Source organism: Takifugu rubripes, chromosome 5 (assembly GCF_901000725.2).
Source record: "Takifugu rubripes chromosome 5, fTakRub1.2, whole genome shotgun sequence".
In the NCBI taxonomy this organism is placed as follows: Eukaryota; Metazoa; Chordata; class Actinopteri; order Tetraodontiformes; family Tetraodontidae; genus Takifugu; species Takifugu rubripes.
In genome coordinates this window covers 4,097,477-4,112,778 of record NC_042289.1, presented here as the reverse complement: position 1 = coordinate 4,112,778, position 15,302 = coordinate 4,097,477, and the positions used below count along the sequence as shown (strand labels likewise).

Genomic DNA, 15,302 nt, shown 5'->3' with positions numbered 1-15,302 from the left:
CTCTCTGGTCCTAAAATAAAGCAGCCTGGTGTTGGTTATGAGCTAAAACTATGTTGAGAGGAAGAGTGAGCTGCTCATCACTGCTGGTTCCCTGTTCAAAGAGTGACAACAGACAACCCTGATCATCACCTTTTCTATCCTCCTGCAGATCTCCGTGTGTTTGCCAACCCTGTTGACAGAACCAAGGCATTGCTGAAGTGCCACGTCACCAGTACTGACAAATCAGTGCGTTCAGTGTCTCTGACTGAAGACGGGGCCCCCAAGGCAAACTGGATCACTGTAACTGGCCCGTTGCCTTCTGGGGATGGATCAGTGATCCTCATCCTGACAGCTGAGGTCCCCCTGATCCACACCAACATCTATGGCTGTGTTGTCCAAACAGAAGACAGAAACATCACTGTCATGTGGGGTGAGAACTTTACATTTACATTCTGCTGCATGATTGTTATTGAGTCAAAGCAATAGAGGCTGGAATTTTAACGTTGTGTTCAAGTCTCAGTTAGTTTAGGTTTGTTAAAAATCTGATGTGAGAAATACTTGAGCGCTGGGAAAATAAGAAATATAACTGTTTAAACACTGTGAATAGTGTCCGCTACATTTGTCAGCATCAACATTATTAGTTTATTATTGTAATTATTACTTTTATTACAATGTTTTTAGTAACAATGCTATTTTTTCTTTGGTTCCAGATGGAAACACACTTGATGGAAGAGAAATTCTTTCCACAAGTGTCAGTTGGACAATAATTTTGGGCTGCATTCTGTTTTTATGTGTTCTTTTTCTAATCTGCACAACAGCACTGGTGCTCAAATGTACCAGTAAGTATCACTACAGTAAATGTAACATTTAAGTCAGTCTGTCAGCTGCTGATTTAGTATTGTTGAAATATTTTAACAATAACATTTTTGTGGACAAATCATTGAGTTTCTAATGAGATCTACCTCTCAGCACATATTAATTCATCCTCCATTTAATTACAACAAAGTCAAGAATAATAAGAGGATTTTGTAAAGTGAAGGAGCACAGGCATAAATGGTCTATTTTTCTGGCTGCTTAAGCTTTGAACTATTTATTTTCTTCCACAGATGATTTAACAGACTTACAAAAAGCACTAGAAATAAAAACGTGTCTAGGCTCTTAACAGGAGTGTCGTGATGTAAATATACAGTGGTTATGTTGGACAACTACTCTACACCCCAATACACGCGACACATTATTATCACCAACAAATGTTAGTCCCCATTTGAGCTGCATTGAATTGAATGGAACAGATTATTGTCTGTTAGCCTAACTTAATTGGTGTGTGTGAGGAACTGTAACATGAATGAGTTCATGCATACCATAGTTTCAGGGAGGAAGATCACTTTTCCATGATTTTTTTAACTAAGACTCCTAAATTGTGTTGAATGAACTCATTAACTGGAATGACCAGAGTGTCATCTTTTGAACCAGCCAGGCACTCTGGGTGCTAAAGCTCTGAACCTATAAATCACCCCTGGAAGAAATGAAAACACACTTCAGAAGCACCTTGAAGAATATTTAAGAGGATGATTGCATCAACAGAAAATGTTCTCTGTTTGTTCTTTTTTTATCTAATAAATGTCTGCTTTCTAATATTGTATATTTTTATATCCTGTATTAAAATAAATGTTTTTTAAGAGCCTGTGTGATACATATTTAAAGAACTTTGTTTTCTTTTACTCCAGTTTATGAGGAAACATTTGATTGGGCTTGTTTTCCTTTAAAGGTCAGCTTCTCACTGACAAGATCATTATAGGATACAGGAGTTTTAGTGTGAGAGCCTATATTCAACCTCCTATTAGGTATTACAATTGCCAAAGGTATGACCATCATTACAGTGTGTAGGGGGGAGCAGAGGTGTGTGTGTGTGTGGGGGGGGGGGGGGGGGGGGGGGGCACAGTTAATGTAAATGTAACTGGGGAAACTACAGTGTGGAGAAAACAGTTGTAATTCAACAAGTCTGAGAAGAGCAGAGAACAGAGGCAGTGAAGCTTGTGAGTAAAAATAAAAGAGTGGAAGAGATGAATGAACCAAATAAATCATGTGTTTCATTCAGCAACCCCTACATACCATAATACACATACTCCAGTGGAATGGTCAAAGTCTCATCACAGACAGGAAAGACTTTAAAAAATATATCCCTGAATTACAGGAACACGTGGATATTATTTGTGTACAAGAGGCATGACTCAAACCAAATTTGGGTTTATTAAGTTAATAGATATTTTGGTGTGGAGATTTTAATGCACATGGGGGGATATCAGGAGGACTCGAAGTAATGGAAGACATGTTAGATGACAAAGGCATGCTTGAATACTGGTTTGGCCGTGAGGGTGAAAGTGGCAAAGGGCACCGAGCCATCAAGAGATCACACATCGGCATCACAGGTTTTAACATGGAAAAGCAACTGGGAAGTGTTGAGAAGCAGCACAGTGGGTAGAGACCATCATCCAATAGGTCTAGAAACTGAAAGCGTTAGGGGTCGGAACAAAGGAGGAGGAAGATGGAAATGTGAGGGAGCAAATGGATACATTCAGAATATTTGCTGGGGTGAACTAAGGGCAGTTGGTGTAAACCAGAACTGAATAATGAAATATGTCAATTTATAACTGAAGCAGCAAATGCAACTATTCCAAGAAGTAAATCAAAGAAATTTTAAAAATGGTTTTGAGAAAAAAAAAAAACCCTGAAACTCAAGACTTTAATAAATTCTAAGGAACAGCAGACAGCAGCTCGTTTTAGGAGCAGCAGACACACACAGGACCGAGTAGATTGACCAGACTAAACTTTACTGAAAAGGTGGCAGCAGAATCCCTCAAAGAACCAGAGCTAATAAAGTCTTTGTCAGAGCAGGCTGGGTGGCACGAACAGACATCTGAATGGGCGATCACGGAGGGCTGCACCACAAACTGGCCATGATGGAAGCGTGGACCAGTCTTTTAAACCAGGAGACAGGTGAAGGTGATTTTCTGAAGACGAGTTCCAGGTGTGTAGATCGCATGATGGGAGTGAAGCAGGAAGCAGCCCCTCCCAGCCTGGAAACAGACACGGGAAACACAGACAAGGAACTGAAGGGGAGAGGGAGAGGAATAAGACGAGGGGAATCTCCTCACAGCGAGGGGAGTGATAAGAGGAACAGACGGGAGTCCTGGAGAAAGTATCGTGAGTCACTTGGTAGGAAGACACCAACGACAAGACTGTGGGGTATGATCACAAGAATGTTAGGAAGTAGACAAGAATAGGGATGCCCAGTTATGGAAGATGAAGGGAACGTTATTGTAGAGGACAAATAATCAGCAGCACTAATAGCACAAATATTTGCTAAAACAAAAAGCACAGAAAATTTGAGTAATAAAGAGAAAGAAGGCAGGATTGAAAGAAAAAGGCAAGTGTGACAAGGTTTTCAATGACAATACCAAATAATGTATTTTTAAAAAGCTGGAAAAACAACTCCAGGGAAGACCAAATAAATTATATTAGATAAAATTAGTGTTCAAAGTAAAGGGGCATTATTGAAATTGTATAATAAGCTGTGAGGGGAGGGAAAATGACCTAATCAATGGAAAGAAACTGCTATTGTACCAATCTGTGAGCCAAGGACCCGGGTTTGCTAGAGAGCTACAGAACAATAGATCTAACAACCTTTGTAGGCAAAACTATGGAAAAAAAATGATTAATGAAAGGCTGAACTCTTATTTAGAAACCAGGGAAAAACTGAAAATGATATAAAAGTGGGTTTAGGAAAAGAAGCAGCACGGTAGGTTTTACATTTAGAGAATGAGATAAGGACAGTCCAGATCAATAAAGAAAGTGTAATGCTGTATTTTTTATATAGAAAAAGGATATGATATGATGGGAAAGGATGGACTGCTTATGAAATTATATCACATCAACAGCATGGATCAGGAACTTTCTTACCAGCAGGAAAATAGCAGTGAGAGTGGGTAAAAAAGCGAAGTGATAGATCCATCCAGGTGAGGATGGGGGCAGAAATGTCAAGACAAAACATCGTTGAAAACGCTACACAGCGTTCAGTGGTCAGTCCAAATCTTTATTCACTAATGATAAATGATTGAATATATATTTCCAAGTATTCCCGATGGTACGGGGAGGTCGCTGTTTTCTGACGATGGGGCTCCTTGGACAAGAGGGAGGAACTTCCAGTATATTGTCAAGAGGATGCAGGAGGTAATAAGTAAAGTTGAAAGATGGGGAATTAAATGTGGCCTTAAGTTTTCATCTGAAAAGACAAAGTTTTTTTTACAAGAAAGAGGGTAGGAGAGAGCAATCTAAAAACATATGGGAGTGTGTTAGAAAGGGTTGAGAGTTTCCGCTTCCTTGGGATCTACTTTGACCAGAGGCTGAGCTGGAAGGATCATATCAGGCAGGTAGTAAGTTAATGTAAAAGAAAAAAGTGGTAAATATGAGATCCCAGCAATGTAGAGCTGATTTCAGAACTTTGCTGGATATGATCCCGGTGCAAGCACTTAGTCTACATGGGCCAGTCAAAATCTCACCTGTGTGTGCGCTCCAGGAACAGGCTGGGGAAATGCCACTGTGGCTGAGGAGGAAACAGTTGGCTGCTAATTACTGGATTCATTCAAGAGGTCAGAGGGGTGAACATCTTACAAAGGGGGTTCTGCTAGTGAGTTGGGAGGAGACAGCACAAAAGGGGGGGTTTGGGTGGAAGGGTGATGAGGTGGCCAAGGATATGGGGGTGTATAACCATTAAAAGCAGGAGCAGTGTTGACAGTGTGTGGGGAAACAGGTCAAGGGGAGGCATCTTCTTTCCAATACTAAGGAGGGACAATGCATCAAGGAGAAGGGAAAAGAGCAGGAAAGAGCAGGTTATAATAACAAGGTTAAGAATTAGGCAGAGCAACTTAGACAATATGCTATACATTGTGGAGAAGCATCCATCTATGTGAGCAGTGTCATGAACTGGAGACAACAGAACATGTGCTTTTAATATGTAGGCATCATAGTGAGGAAAGGAAGATGATGATGATGGACTGAGGAAACTGGGAATGGTGGATGTGGATGAGCTGGGTAGAGAGTTCAGGTGGGAGGAAAGAGCTTTATAAATTTCTTACGTACTGGTCTAGTAAAAAGGATGGATGGATGGATACGCTAGATAGAGGACCAGAAGGTGGCAGCTCCAATATAGATGCCAACTGCCTTTAAAACCAAAAGAAATAGAACAACAAGATGAAGCTCGGTAGATTTGTCTGGTTCCGATCAGGACAAAAAGTAATGATGGGCAAATTAAGCTTTTGTGAATTCCCGAACCACTTGTAATGATTACTCGAAGTAATGTTTACCTGAAGTTGTAGTTCTAGCGCCCTCTCCTGGCGACCCGCGAGCCCTGCACTGCAGGGTTGGAGCCGCTATTGGTGACCGGGAGGCGCACACGTGAGCTTTGTTTTGTTAAGGAGAAAATGCTGGTAAAATATGCCATAGCTTGGGTATTCTTGTGTAACTGTGGACTCGAGGTTTTTATTGAGGTACGTTATTTTTTCCACAGTATTGGGATTTAACCAGTTTTTTTGCTCACAATTTCTCCACATTTGGAGAATATTCTTCTGCAGGGTACAGTAGATGCTGGCATGGCGGGGTGGGGAGAGGTGGAACGGTTAACGACAACGCCACCTGGGGAGTTTCACCCCAGGAATTAACTGGAGAACAGGCACGCGCAGATAAGGTTCTATTCCAGAGGCAGAGACAGGATTGAGGGTTATGCACTACAATTTTATTTAATCCAATACTCAACAAAAAATAACTCGGCTGTACAAAAGTCAAACAAAAGAGGGTGGACAGGGCTGGGGCCCCACCGGCAGGTAAAACTCAATTAGGGGAGATAAACTAAAAACACCCGTGCTACTGCAAACAAAACTACACACGAGGGGGGATGAAAACGCCCTCCACCAAGGGTTGGGTCCCCGGCCTGGCCCGCAGCACCTGTCCAAAGAAAAGAGAACAATTAAATTTACAATGATAAACAATCAGACGCGACGAGCGCACAGGCAAATAAATGGTGACCAGATCGTCTAAAAGAACACAACGTCAACCAAGAAACGAAACGCAACAAAACCTAAAAAAGTAAATATAAATTGATACAATTTACACACTGTTAAGAGTCTAAAATTTAGGCAAAAGCTCCGTGGTGGCCTCGGCGACACCACCACGTCTCAGCGCCGTTTCTCCGAGCAAAGGGGAGCGAGGGGAGAGGGAGAGAATCCCGAACCAAAGGACCGAGCCAAAGCAGCAGTGGGTCCAGTCAGCGAGGTGGTCCGTGCCGACTGTGTTTGGTGGCGCCCCCACTCCGTGAGGGGTTCCCGCTGGGGCGACGCGACCCACTGACACCAGCCGGCAGCCAACTGCAGCAAGAACAGCCCCATTAACATTTATCAACCGAGTGAGTGGGGGAGTCAGTGACGCGCATTGCTGCGCCTTACCTGCCCAGGGCAAACTAGCGCGCACGCCCTCACGGCAAAGCGCTCTAGGTGGAAGGATGGCTGGAGGAAGCACCAACCTTCTTGGCGCTGCCAGACAGCTCGCGCTGTGAAACAGTTTGTTGGTGGAACCGCCCAGATAAGCCGCAACCCCGCCGGACCGTCGAAGGGGGAAAACAACTAACGCCAGCTGGAGGCAGTGCCTTATATAAACCTTTTCTCCCCACCCACCAATTAAGGCACTACCTCCATATGGCACCTGTTCGGAGCGCAGGCCACGCCCTGCCACACATGGAACCAACCAGGAAGAGATCTCAAGTCTGGGACCACTTTGAAATGGTGCCGCCGAACAAGGTAAGTGTTACAAACGTATTTTTCAACTCTTATTCACACAGTAACAAATAATAAACCACACACGCATCTCATTTTTAATTTGCAGGTGAAGTGTTTGCTTTGTTCCCGACATATAATAACAACACGTCATCAATGATGAGGCTGCTGTGATGACGTTTCCACCAGGTGAGTGGGTGCTGTTCCAGGCAATATTAAGAGTAACTTTTAAAGTTTACTGCGCAGGTTTGGGTGTATAGAATTAGTTAATGAACTAAATTAATCTTGTTCTGCTAACTTCCATATTTTATGTAGCAGGAAGCAGGAGCTTGATGAAGCTCTAGTGGATTTCATAGTGAAAGATTCCCAGCCTTTCACTGTGGTGTCTGATCCTGGCTTCTGTGCTCTGGTGGCTAAACTGGATCCCACATGCACCCTTCCATCAAGGCAGACAGTTAAAGCCATGGTGGAGAGGAGGGAAGTGGAAGAAAAGGAGAAGGCCAAGGCAGCCCTGCAGAATGTTGACAGTGTCAGCTTGAGCGCAGATATGTGGACCTCCATCAACATGGATGCGTATCTCGCTGTCACCTGTCATGCTATTCATGCAGGTGAACTCTCCACCACCCTGGTGGGAGTTCGGCCTTTTCCTATCAGTCACACAGCAGAGAACATCGCTGGAACTGCTCGAGAGCTTTCAAGGGAATGGGCTCTTGAAGAGAAGGTGAAGTGCTTGGTGACTGATTCAGCAGCAAATATTCTGTGGGTGCAGCAAATATTCTGTGGGTGCAGCAAATATTCTGCGGGTGCAGCAAATATTCTGCGGGTGCAGCAAATATTCTGCGGGTGCAGCAAATATTCTGCGGGTGCAGCAAATATTCTGCGGGTGCAGCAAATATTCTGCGGGTGCAGCACGCCGTCTGCCTGGCTCACGCACTAAACTTGATTGTCAAAAAGGCCATGGATGCTACTCCTGGGCTAGATAATATAAGATCAAAAACGAGGCGGATGATCACCTATTTTAAATCCAGCACCACCGCTAAAGAGAAGCTGCAGCAGATCCAGGTGCAAATGGGCCGTCCTGTCACAAAACTAATAATTGAAGTAGACACAAGATGGAATAGCACCTATGAGACGCTGCAGCGTCTTTATGAGCAGAGGGATGCAGCTGCCGCTGCTCTGACCACTCTGCCCACAGCTTTGGACCTATTGACTGCAGATGACTTTGAGTGTGCATCTGAGTGTAGGAAGATACCGTCACCTTTTCATGCTGCCGCCGTAGAGCTCTCACATGAAACGAGGTGTCGGGATCAAAAATAACACCCCTGATAAAAATGCTGAAGCATGCTTTGAGTGAGCTGATGGCACAGAACTCAAACAAAATGGCAAAAGACCTTGGCATAAACCTCAATAGAATTATGAATGAAACTCAGTGGGATAGAAACCACAAGCATCTTCTCTTTATCATCATTACTTGACCCAAGATTTAAAACACTCGGATTCCAAAGCCCTTCAAATGCCGAGTCAGCTGTGCACCGGTTAAAATCAGAGTGTGCGGCATTGTTGCGTAATGCACCCACCCAAGAGGACCCACCATCCACTTCAACAGCACAGCCAGAACCAGCTGCTTCTTCCCAAGGTACAAAAATGATAGAATTTGGATCAACAGATTTATTTGCATTGATTCATGTACGGACTAAACTTTATGTAATGTTTTATTTTGAGTCATTGATCCGTGGAAGCTGTTGGACAAGGATGCTGAAGAAGCAAGAGCGTCCAGGAATGCCACCGCTGATGCCATAGTGGAGGTGCAGCGTTATCTGTCAGCCCCTCCACTTGAACGATCACAGGACCCTCTGGTGTACTGGACGACAAACAAAGCCCTGTACCCAAACCTGTACCACCTGGCAAACCAGTACCTCGCAACACCAGCATCCTCTCTGCCCTGCGAGAGGGTGTTTTCTAAAGCCGGGGAAATGGTTTCAAAAAAGAGAAACCGCCTCAAACCCTCGACTGTGGAGAAACTGTTGTTTTTAAATAAAAATGCATAAGCACACCAGTTCACCCAAGCACCTTAGGCCCACACCCCCATCTGTTCCTAAAATATATAGAAAAATATTATAATAATAATACAACATCAAAAGTGCACAAACAGCAAAACTCAAAGTGCACGCTTGCTGGGTCATCAACCTTTTGCATGGCTGCAGTACCACCAATGCGCCAGCAGATGACGCCCGCGTTCGAAATTATTGAAGCTTCGAGTAATGAACCAATTTTCAACACAATGGTCCAAAAGGGTTCAAAGCCTCATGAAGCCTCATTTGGACATCACTACTTAAATGTGCAGGGAAGACAAGACAGGCCAAGCAAAGCAACACTGGGGCAACACTCCACAAAGCACCACAACCCTCCGGCCCTGATGGGCAGGCGCTCCCTCCTTAAGTAGGTGGCCAGATGTTAATTGCCCACACGTGCGCCTGCCTGCAGCGCAAACTGAGCTCCTCACGCCCCCTGGAGGGAAGACCAGGCACAACCCTGGACCCCAACAACTGTGTCCAGAAATGATCCGTCAGATCAAATTAAGAGAAGTTGAGAAAAGAACAGGTGAACACACACACACACACACACACACACACACACACACACACACACACACACACACACACACACACACACACACACGGGGTAACGGAGAGAGAGGGAATAACAACAGCAGCTTGTAAAGACAAATGAAGTCAATCTTACAACAAAATTTGCTTTAGAGACAGAGAACATGAAATCCAAACTGCAGAGCTCTTTTAGATCTCCCCTCTTGTAGTGCTCCACTGTGCCTCTATGCATGATAGTCTGGAGTATTACACAGTGTCAGTTAGTTCCCATCATCCATATGTTGTTTATAGTAACACGTCTATAATATATGAAATATGATTATTACAATTATAAATATTACAATACTTTCCATGTAAAGTAAAGTAGACCCATATACATTGTTTCATTGTTTTGGTTTTATTGTTATTTTATTCAATTTTTGTTATTTTGTTTGTTTCAATGCAGATGGAAAAACACTTGGTGGAAAACACATCCTCCATGTAAGTGTTGACCGGACATTTTTGAAAGTTTTCACCTCTGTTTTGCTTCCAGTTTTCTTTTTCACATGCATAACATCACTGTTGCTCAAAGGTAAGTCTCACTATTTTTGTTGTAGCCTTAAAATGAGTCCAAAACAGTTTTGTTGCTAAAATAGCAATAAAACACCATCGCTGTCTGTCAAGAATACAAGAAGAAAGAGCAGGTCCCACGAGACCAAGACACAAATTATGTTGCTAGAAATTGATCATTTTAAATCCGGTTATCAGGAGTTTATGTGCTAAAATTCCAAACTGTCCGAAGGCGGTGTCAGTGAACACGTGTTTGGACCCAGACGTCACCTCTATGGGGGGAATTTGATTGGTGCTGAACGGAGGCTCCGCCTACAATGCGGTATCCAGCTCTCTTATTGGACCACGACTTTCTCCCTCATTCAAATATCCCCGCGACACTCGTCTAGTTTGAGACGCGCTTTTAAGAGAATCGGTCTTTATCACAAAGAACCCTCGTCACGGTTCTTCCAGACTGTTTCAGATGAGGACAACAAGTGTTTAGCGACCTTCATTTAGAAGATGAACATTTGTCTTCTGTTTTGGATCCTGCTCCCAGCAGCAGAATGCGGTAAGTTGAGGAAACTTTCTTTACACGCACGTTCTGAGCGCTGTGTTGCGCTTTTCTCAGGTAGAAATAGACAATCAATCAATCAGCTCTCTGTGTAGATGCTCTTCTCCCACATTTGGTCTTGTTCCTCTCAGATGCCCCCCAAAGACTCACACCATAAAAACCTATTAAAGATAAAAAAAAATAGAGTACAATAAGAAATGAAATAGAATAAATAAAAAATAGAATATAAATATAAAACTATAAAAAAAACTCAAAAACGTATTCAAACGTATTCAAAAACGCCCTTTGTTTTTGTTTAGCTCTGCAATAAAAACATCAATAGCGAATAATGCACCAGGAAGCTGGTGAAATACTTGAAGATATTTGGGCAGTGACACTATTCTAAACGCCAACATGGGCAACCGAACGTGGAAACTTCAGTGTTTCTGTTTCCAGTGCGTGGTGCTGTTCCTGACTGAGCCGTTAGGGGGCGCAGCAGTACTGCACACTGAGACTTCCGGTTGATGAATCATCTGCTAAAGTACCTCTGCCCTGTGTGCGTGTGTGTGTGTTTTAATATGTATTTAATATTTTAATCTCAAAAGCATATGCATGAAAGTTGCAGGTAACTGTCCAAACACAGATGTGTTTTTTAGTTGTTGACTATCTGAGGATTTGCTTTGATTTTGATGCCTGCACACAGAGTACGAAGAGAGTGGAGATTAAACCTCTTTTCTTATTGGTGCCTGTTCAGGTGCTGTAGTAAACCTTGTTTATATTCAGTTTATGAGGAATGTATTATGATATTTTGGGTTATTGTTGGGTCTTTTGACCTGTTTCTCATCCTGCTGCTCCATGTTTCCTTCACAGCTTGTGGAAAGAGGCTGTTTTTCATTCTGGTTGTTTGTTTTTAGTGGTGTTTTGTCCAGTTGAGTGTTTGTGAAGAGGGATTATAGTAGGGGAACGAGGAAGCAGCCCTGAGGAGTTCTGGTGATCAGGATGAGAGGAGATGAGATGTGGGTTTTTATCCTGACATGTGGTGGTCTGGCTCAGAGAGGATCAATGATGATGATCAAAGAGATATTTTAGCTTTTTTTGATACCGTCCACCAATTTGAGCAGATACGACTCACAGCTTAAGGTTTAAAATAATTAACCATAATATTAAACTGTCTACATCTTTCAATATTAATTTGACAAGACCTGAGATTGGGATCAATTTATAACATGATTATTTTTGTCAGAACCGCTGATCCCACTGTGAGGGTCCAGAGTTTTGACTCCATTTGTTTGTGTGTTTCAGGTTCCCATTCTCTTGAGTTCTTGTCTACAGGACGTGTTCAGCCTGGATCTGGGCCCCATTTTGAACAAGTTACAGAGTTTGATGGAGTTGTGATCTCTCACTGTGACAGTGGGACACAACAAGAACACTTCAAACCCGTCCTGGAATCCCACAACTTACCTGGGACCTGCAGACCAGCATGTTATGATGTTTTTGATGCTCTCAAAGCGATTTCTAAATTCATCAATCACACACGGAGTAAGTTTGTAGCACATTTGCTTCGTAACACATCTAAGAGGAATTAAAACCTTTTAACTAAAGAGAAAAACAATCCTTGTAGATGTTCAGCGGCGGCGTGGCTGCATCACGTCAGACGAGAGGCTTGAATCTGCTTTTGACAACTGGGCAGTGAATGGAGAGGGTTTCATTCAGTTTGATGCTGGAGCTCAGAAATGGAAAGTTCTGTCTCCTTCTGCAGAAATGATTAAAGATTCGTGGAACGGCTATGAGGCTCGGAACCATTTGTTTGGACAATTCATCAGGAGATACTGTCTAGAAATGATCCACCAGATCAAATTAAAAGAAACGGAAAAAAGAACAGGTGAATAAACACACACATATATTTGTACTTGTATCTTTGTGAGGACTTACACAGATTCATGAAATACCTGTTTTTTACAACATAGCATGTAAAATCTAACAACCACACAGATTTGGCTCATTGGACATAATTCAGGAATGAACCTGAACACATACAAAAGTATCTTTTCTTCCCCTGGCTGGTCCCACCCTGATCATCACCTTTTCTATCCTCCTGCAGATCTCCGTGTGTTTGCCAACCCTGTTGACAGAACCAAGGCATTGCTGAAGTGCCACGTCACCAGTACTGACAAATCAGTGCGTTCAGTGTCTCTGACTGAAGACGGGGCCCCCAAGGCAAACTGGATCACTGTAACTGGCCCGTTGCCTTCTGGGGATGGATCAGTGATCCTCATCCTGACAGCTGAGGTCCCCCTGATCCACACCAACATCTATGGCTGTGTTGTCCAAACAGAAGACAGAAACATCACTGTCATGTGGGGTGAGAACTTTACATTTACATACTGCTGCATGATTGTTATTGAGTCATGATCCAGGCTGCACACAGGCCAGTGGGATCTTATTGTTGCTGGGGGGGTTCTGGTGTGTTGGGTACTCTGGTAAAAGTCCCTCATGAAGAAGCTCTGAAACGTTCCTGGTGATTCTCTGGTCTTCCTCCGTCTGAAAGCAGACCTTTGGATCTTTTCTGGCTGAGATTACAGCAGTGTTGGTCATTAACTCTGTCAGAAACGGCTGTTTCGATGCTGTTGAAACTTATTTGAGACTTATTTTCTCTCCACAAGGTTTTTTTTGGCCCATTTAATTAACAACATTTAACGTGCTTCACATGTTTCCAATAATAAACGAGCTACTACAGAGTTACAGTTTGGTGCAGGCAGTGGAATGCACAGAACCACCCTCTGCCAGCAGGGGGCGCTGCAGCGGTCCGCACCCACCTTTCTATCGTCTTGGCACAGAATTATCAGTGCGCAACGTTGAGCTTCAGTCTGTGTCCAGGCCTCAGACAACTGTCGGCATGTCACGTTGGTCCAGACAGTTAATAAATGTAACAGTTGAAATACTCTAAATAGAGTCAGTTACACTTTCTGTTATTCGGAGCACAGATTTCAAAATATTAAAAATACGTTTATTACAATAACACATATGACGACATGCTGCATAGAGTAAAGTATGGCCAGTTTGGTGATTACAATAATCATGTTTTTGTTGTTTATACTCTTTTATGAGCAGATGGAAACACACTTGATGGACGACACATCCTTTACATCCACATGACGCTTTGGAGAATTATCGGCATCATCTTTACAGTTTGTTTTTTAATCTCCGTAATGACTCTTTTGTGTAAGTCTCACTTCTTTGATTGTAACTTTCAAGTCAGTCTGTGAGCTGATATTTTACTATTGTGGCCCTGCATTAATAGAATGTTAATGATGTTTCTTGTGAAATACACCTGTCAGCATCTATTAATTGTTCCTTCATTTTATTTCTTCATAGTCACAAGAGAGGAAAAAGTGATGAGGAAACTTTTCTCAGGAGTCCATTGAAGAATAACTGGGGGAAGATGGATTTTATCCACGGAGGACTTGAGCAGAGACGACATCAATGATCCAGGATGTTTTACTCTTCATGCTGAAAGTGCAGGTCTATAGAAACGTATAGACCTGAACAGAGGATCCAAAGTCACATGTGCTGTAATATTTGGACTGTGTTGTCATCCAGTAGCAGAGCTTTGGGACTTATGCTGCTGACATGGGTCTAACCTTCACTGACTGTCATCTTTTTTAAGAAGCCAAGAAGCCAAACTATGGAAAACTTTAGCACTTTGACCCTAAATTCAATATTAATGATCTTGAACTTTTTAAATCAGAGCTTAACACTCATCTTTTAAAACTGCCTTTAAACTCCTATTAATTGTCACTTTACGTCTGGTTTCATGTATTTTTGTGTTATTTACTCATTCGTTTCTCCTTTGTTTTGTTTGCATCATCTTTATTTTATGTAAAACACTGGTTACTTATTTCGACATTGTAAAAATCTTATATGTTGTTGAATGTTTGATGACTTTATTTCTGTTTCTGAAAGACTGGTTTCAGTTAGATCCTTGGTGTTGTTGAAATTTAACTCTGAAGTTCTTCCTTGAAGAATCTAATGTTTCATGTGAAACTGGTCCACTAATATTGTTTGTAAAATAATAAACTGTTTAACAGTGTTTGTAACTAACTTGCAGGACCTGATGTGTGAAATCATTAAGAGTTTCTATTTTTTTCATTATTAAATGTTTGTAAATATTGTATGTTTTTACTTCCTGCAATAAATGAGTTTTATTTTTGTTAAGAGCCTGTGTGATAATGTTTATTTTCATTTACATGAGGAAATGTCTGATTAGATGAGGTGGTTAACATTGTCTCATCACAGCAACAAGGTTGTGGGTTCCAATCCCCTGGGATCGCAGCTTTATCAGTGCAGTTTGGAAGTTCTCCCAGGATGTTTCATGAAATGACCACTGACTCTTTTAGTTCATTTGTGTTTTACCCATTTTGAAAATAAGGAATGTACTTGGTAGCTTGCAAACTTAGTGCTGGAACAGTGCTTGATTGAGGATGTTTCACAAGCGCGAGGAAGCAAGGACTAATGGGTCTGCATTTTGAGAAATGGTTGATGAATGTTCTCAATCATCCAGGTCAAAAAGAATTCTTGGCTCAAGGAAGTTCACCTGAACTTTGTTTTCACCTCTTATCTGAGAGGCTTCTTCAATTGTAAATGAACTAGTGGGAATCCCACAGTTGTGCTGTGCTGAGTCACTGAGCGTTATTGTTGATGCTCATGAGGGTCAGTGGTAATTTGCTTTGCTTTGCTTTCTTCAAATAAGTGTCCCTTATCTTTTGGGTGTAGCTGGATGGCCAAATCCTGACCTGAGGAGTTGGCGTTGCA

At 42.4% G+C, this 15,302-nt stretch overlaps 2 long non-coding RNA genes across 3 annotated transcripts; both read left to right on the top strand.

The window, feature by feature from the left end:
* Nucleotides 1-349: 349 nt before the first annotated feature.
* LOC115249856 (uncharacterized) lies at nucleotides 350-1,670 on the top strand. Its single transcript, XR_003888482.1, has 2 exons — nucleotides 350-409; nucleotides 690-1,670. It is a non-coding gene; the product is annotated as an uncharacterized lncRNA (long non-coding RNA).
* A 10,481-nt stretch (nucleotides 1,671-12,151) lies between these two features.
* Nucleotides 12,152-14,682, top strand: LOC115249858 (uncharacterized). 2 transcript variants are annotated; one of them, XR_003888485.1, is made up of 4 exons: nucleotides 12,152-12,372; nucleotides 13,337-13,416; nucleotides 13,602-13,712; nucleotides 13,866-14,682. It is a non-coding gene; the product is annotated as an uncharacterized lncRNA (long non-coding RNA). The 2 variants fall into 2 exon arrangements; XR_003888484.1 differs by having other exon boundaries at nucleotides 13,602-14,682.
* The last annotated feature ends 620 nt before the right edge of the window (nucleotides 14,683-15,302 follow it).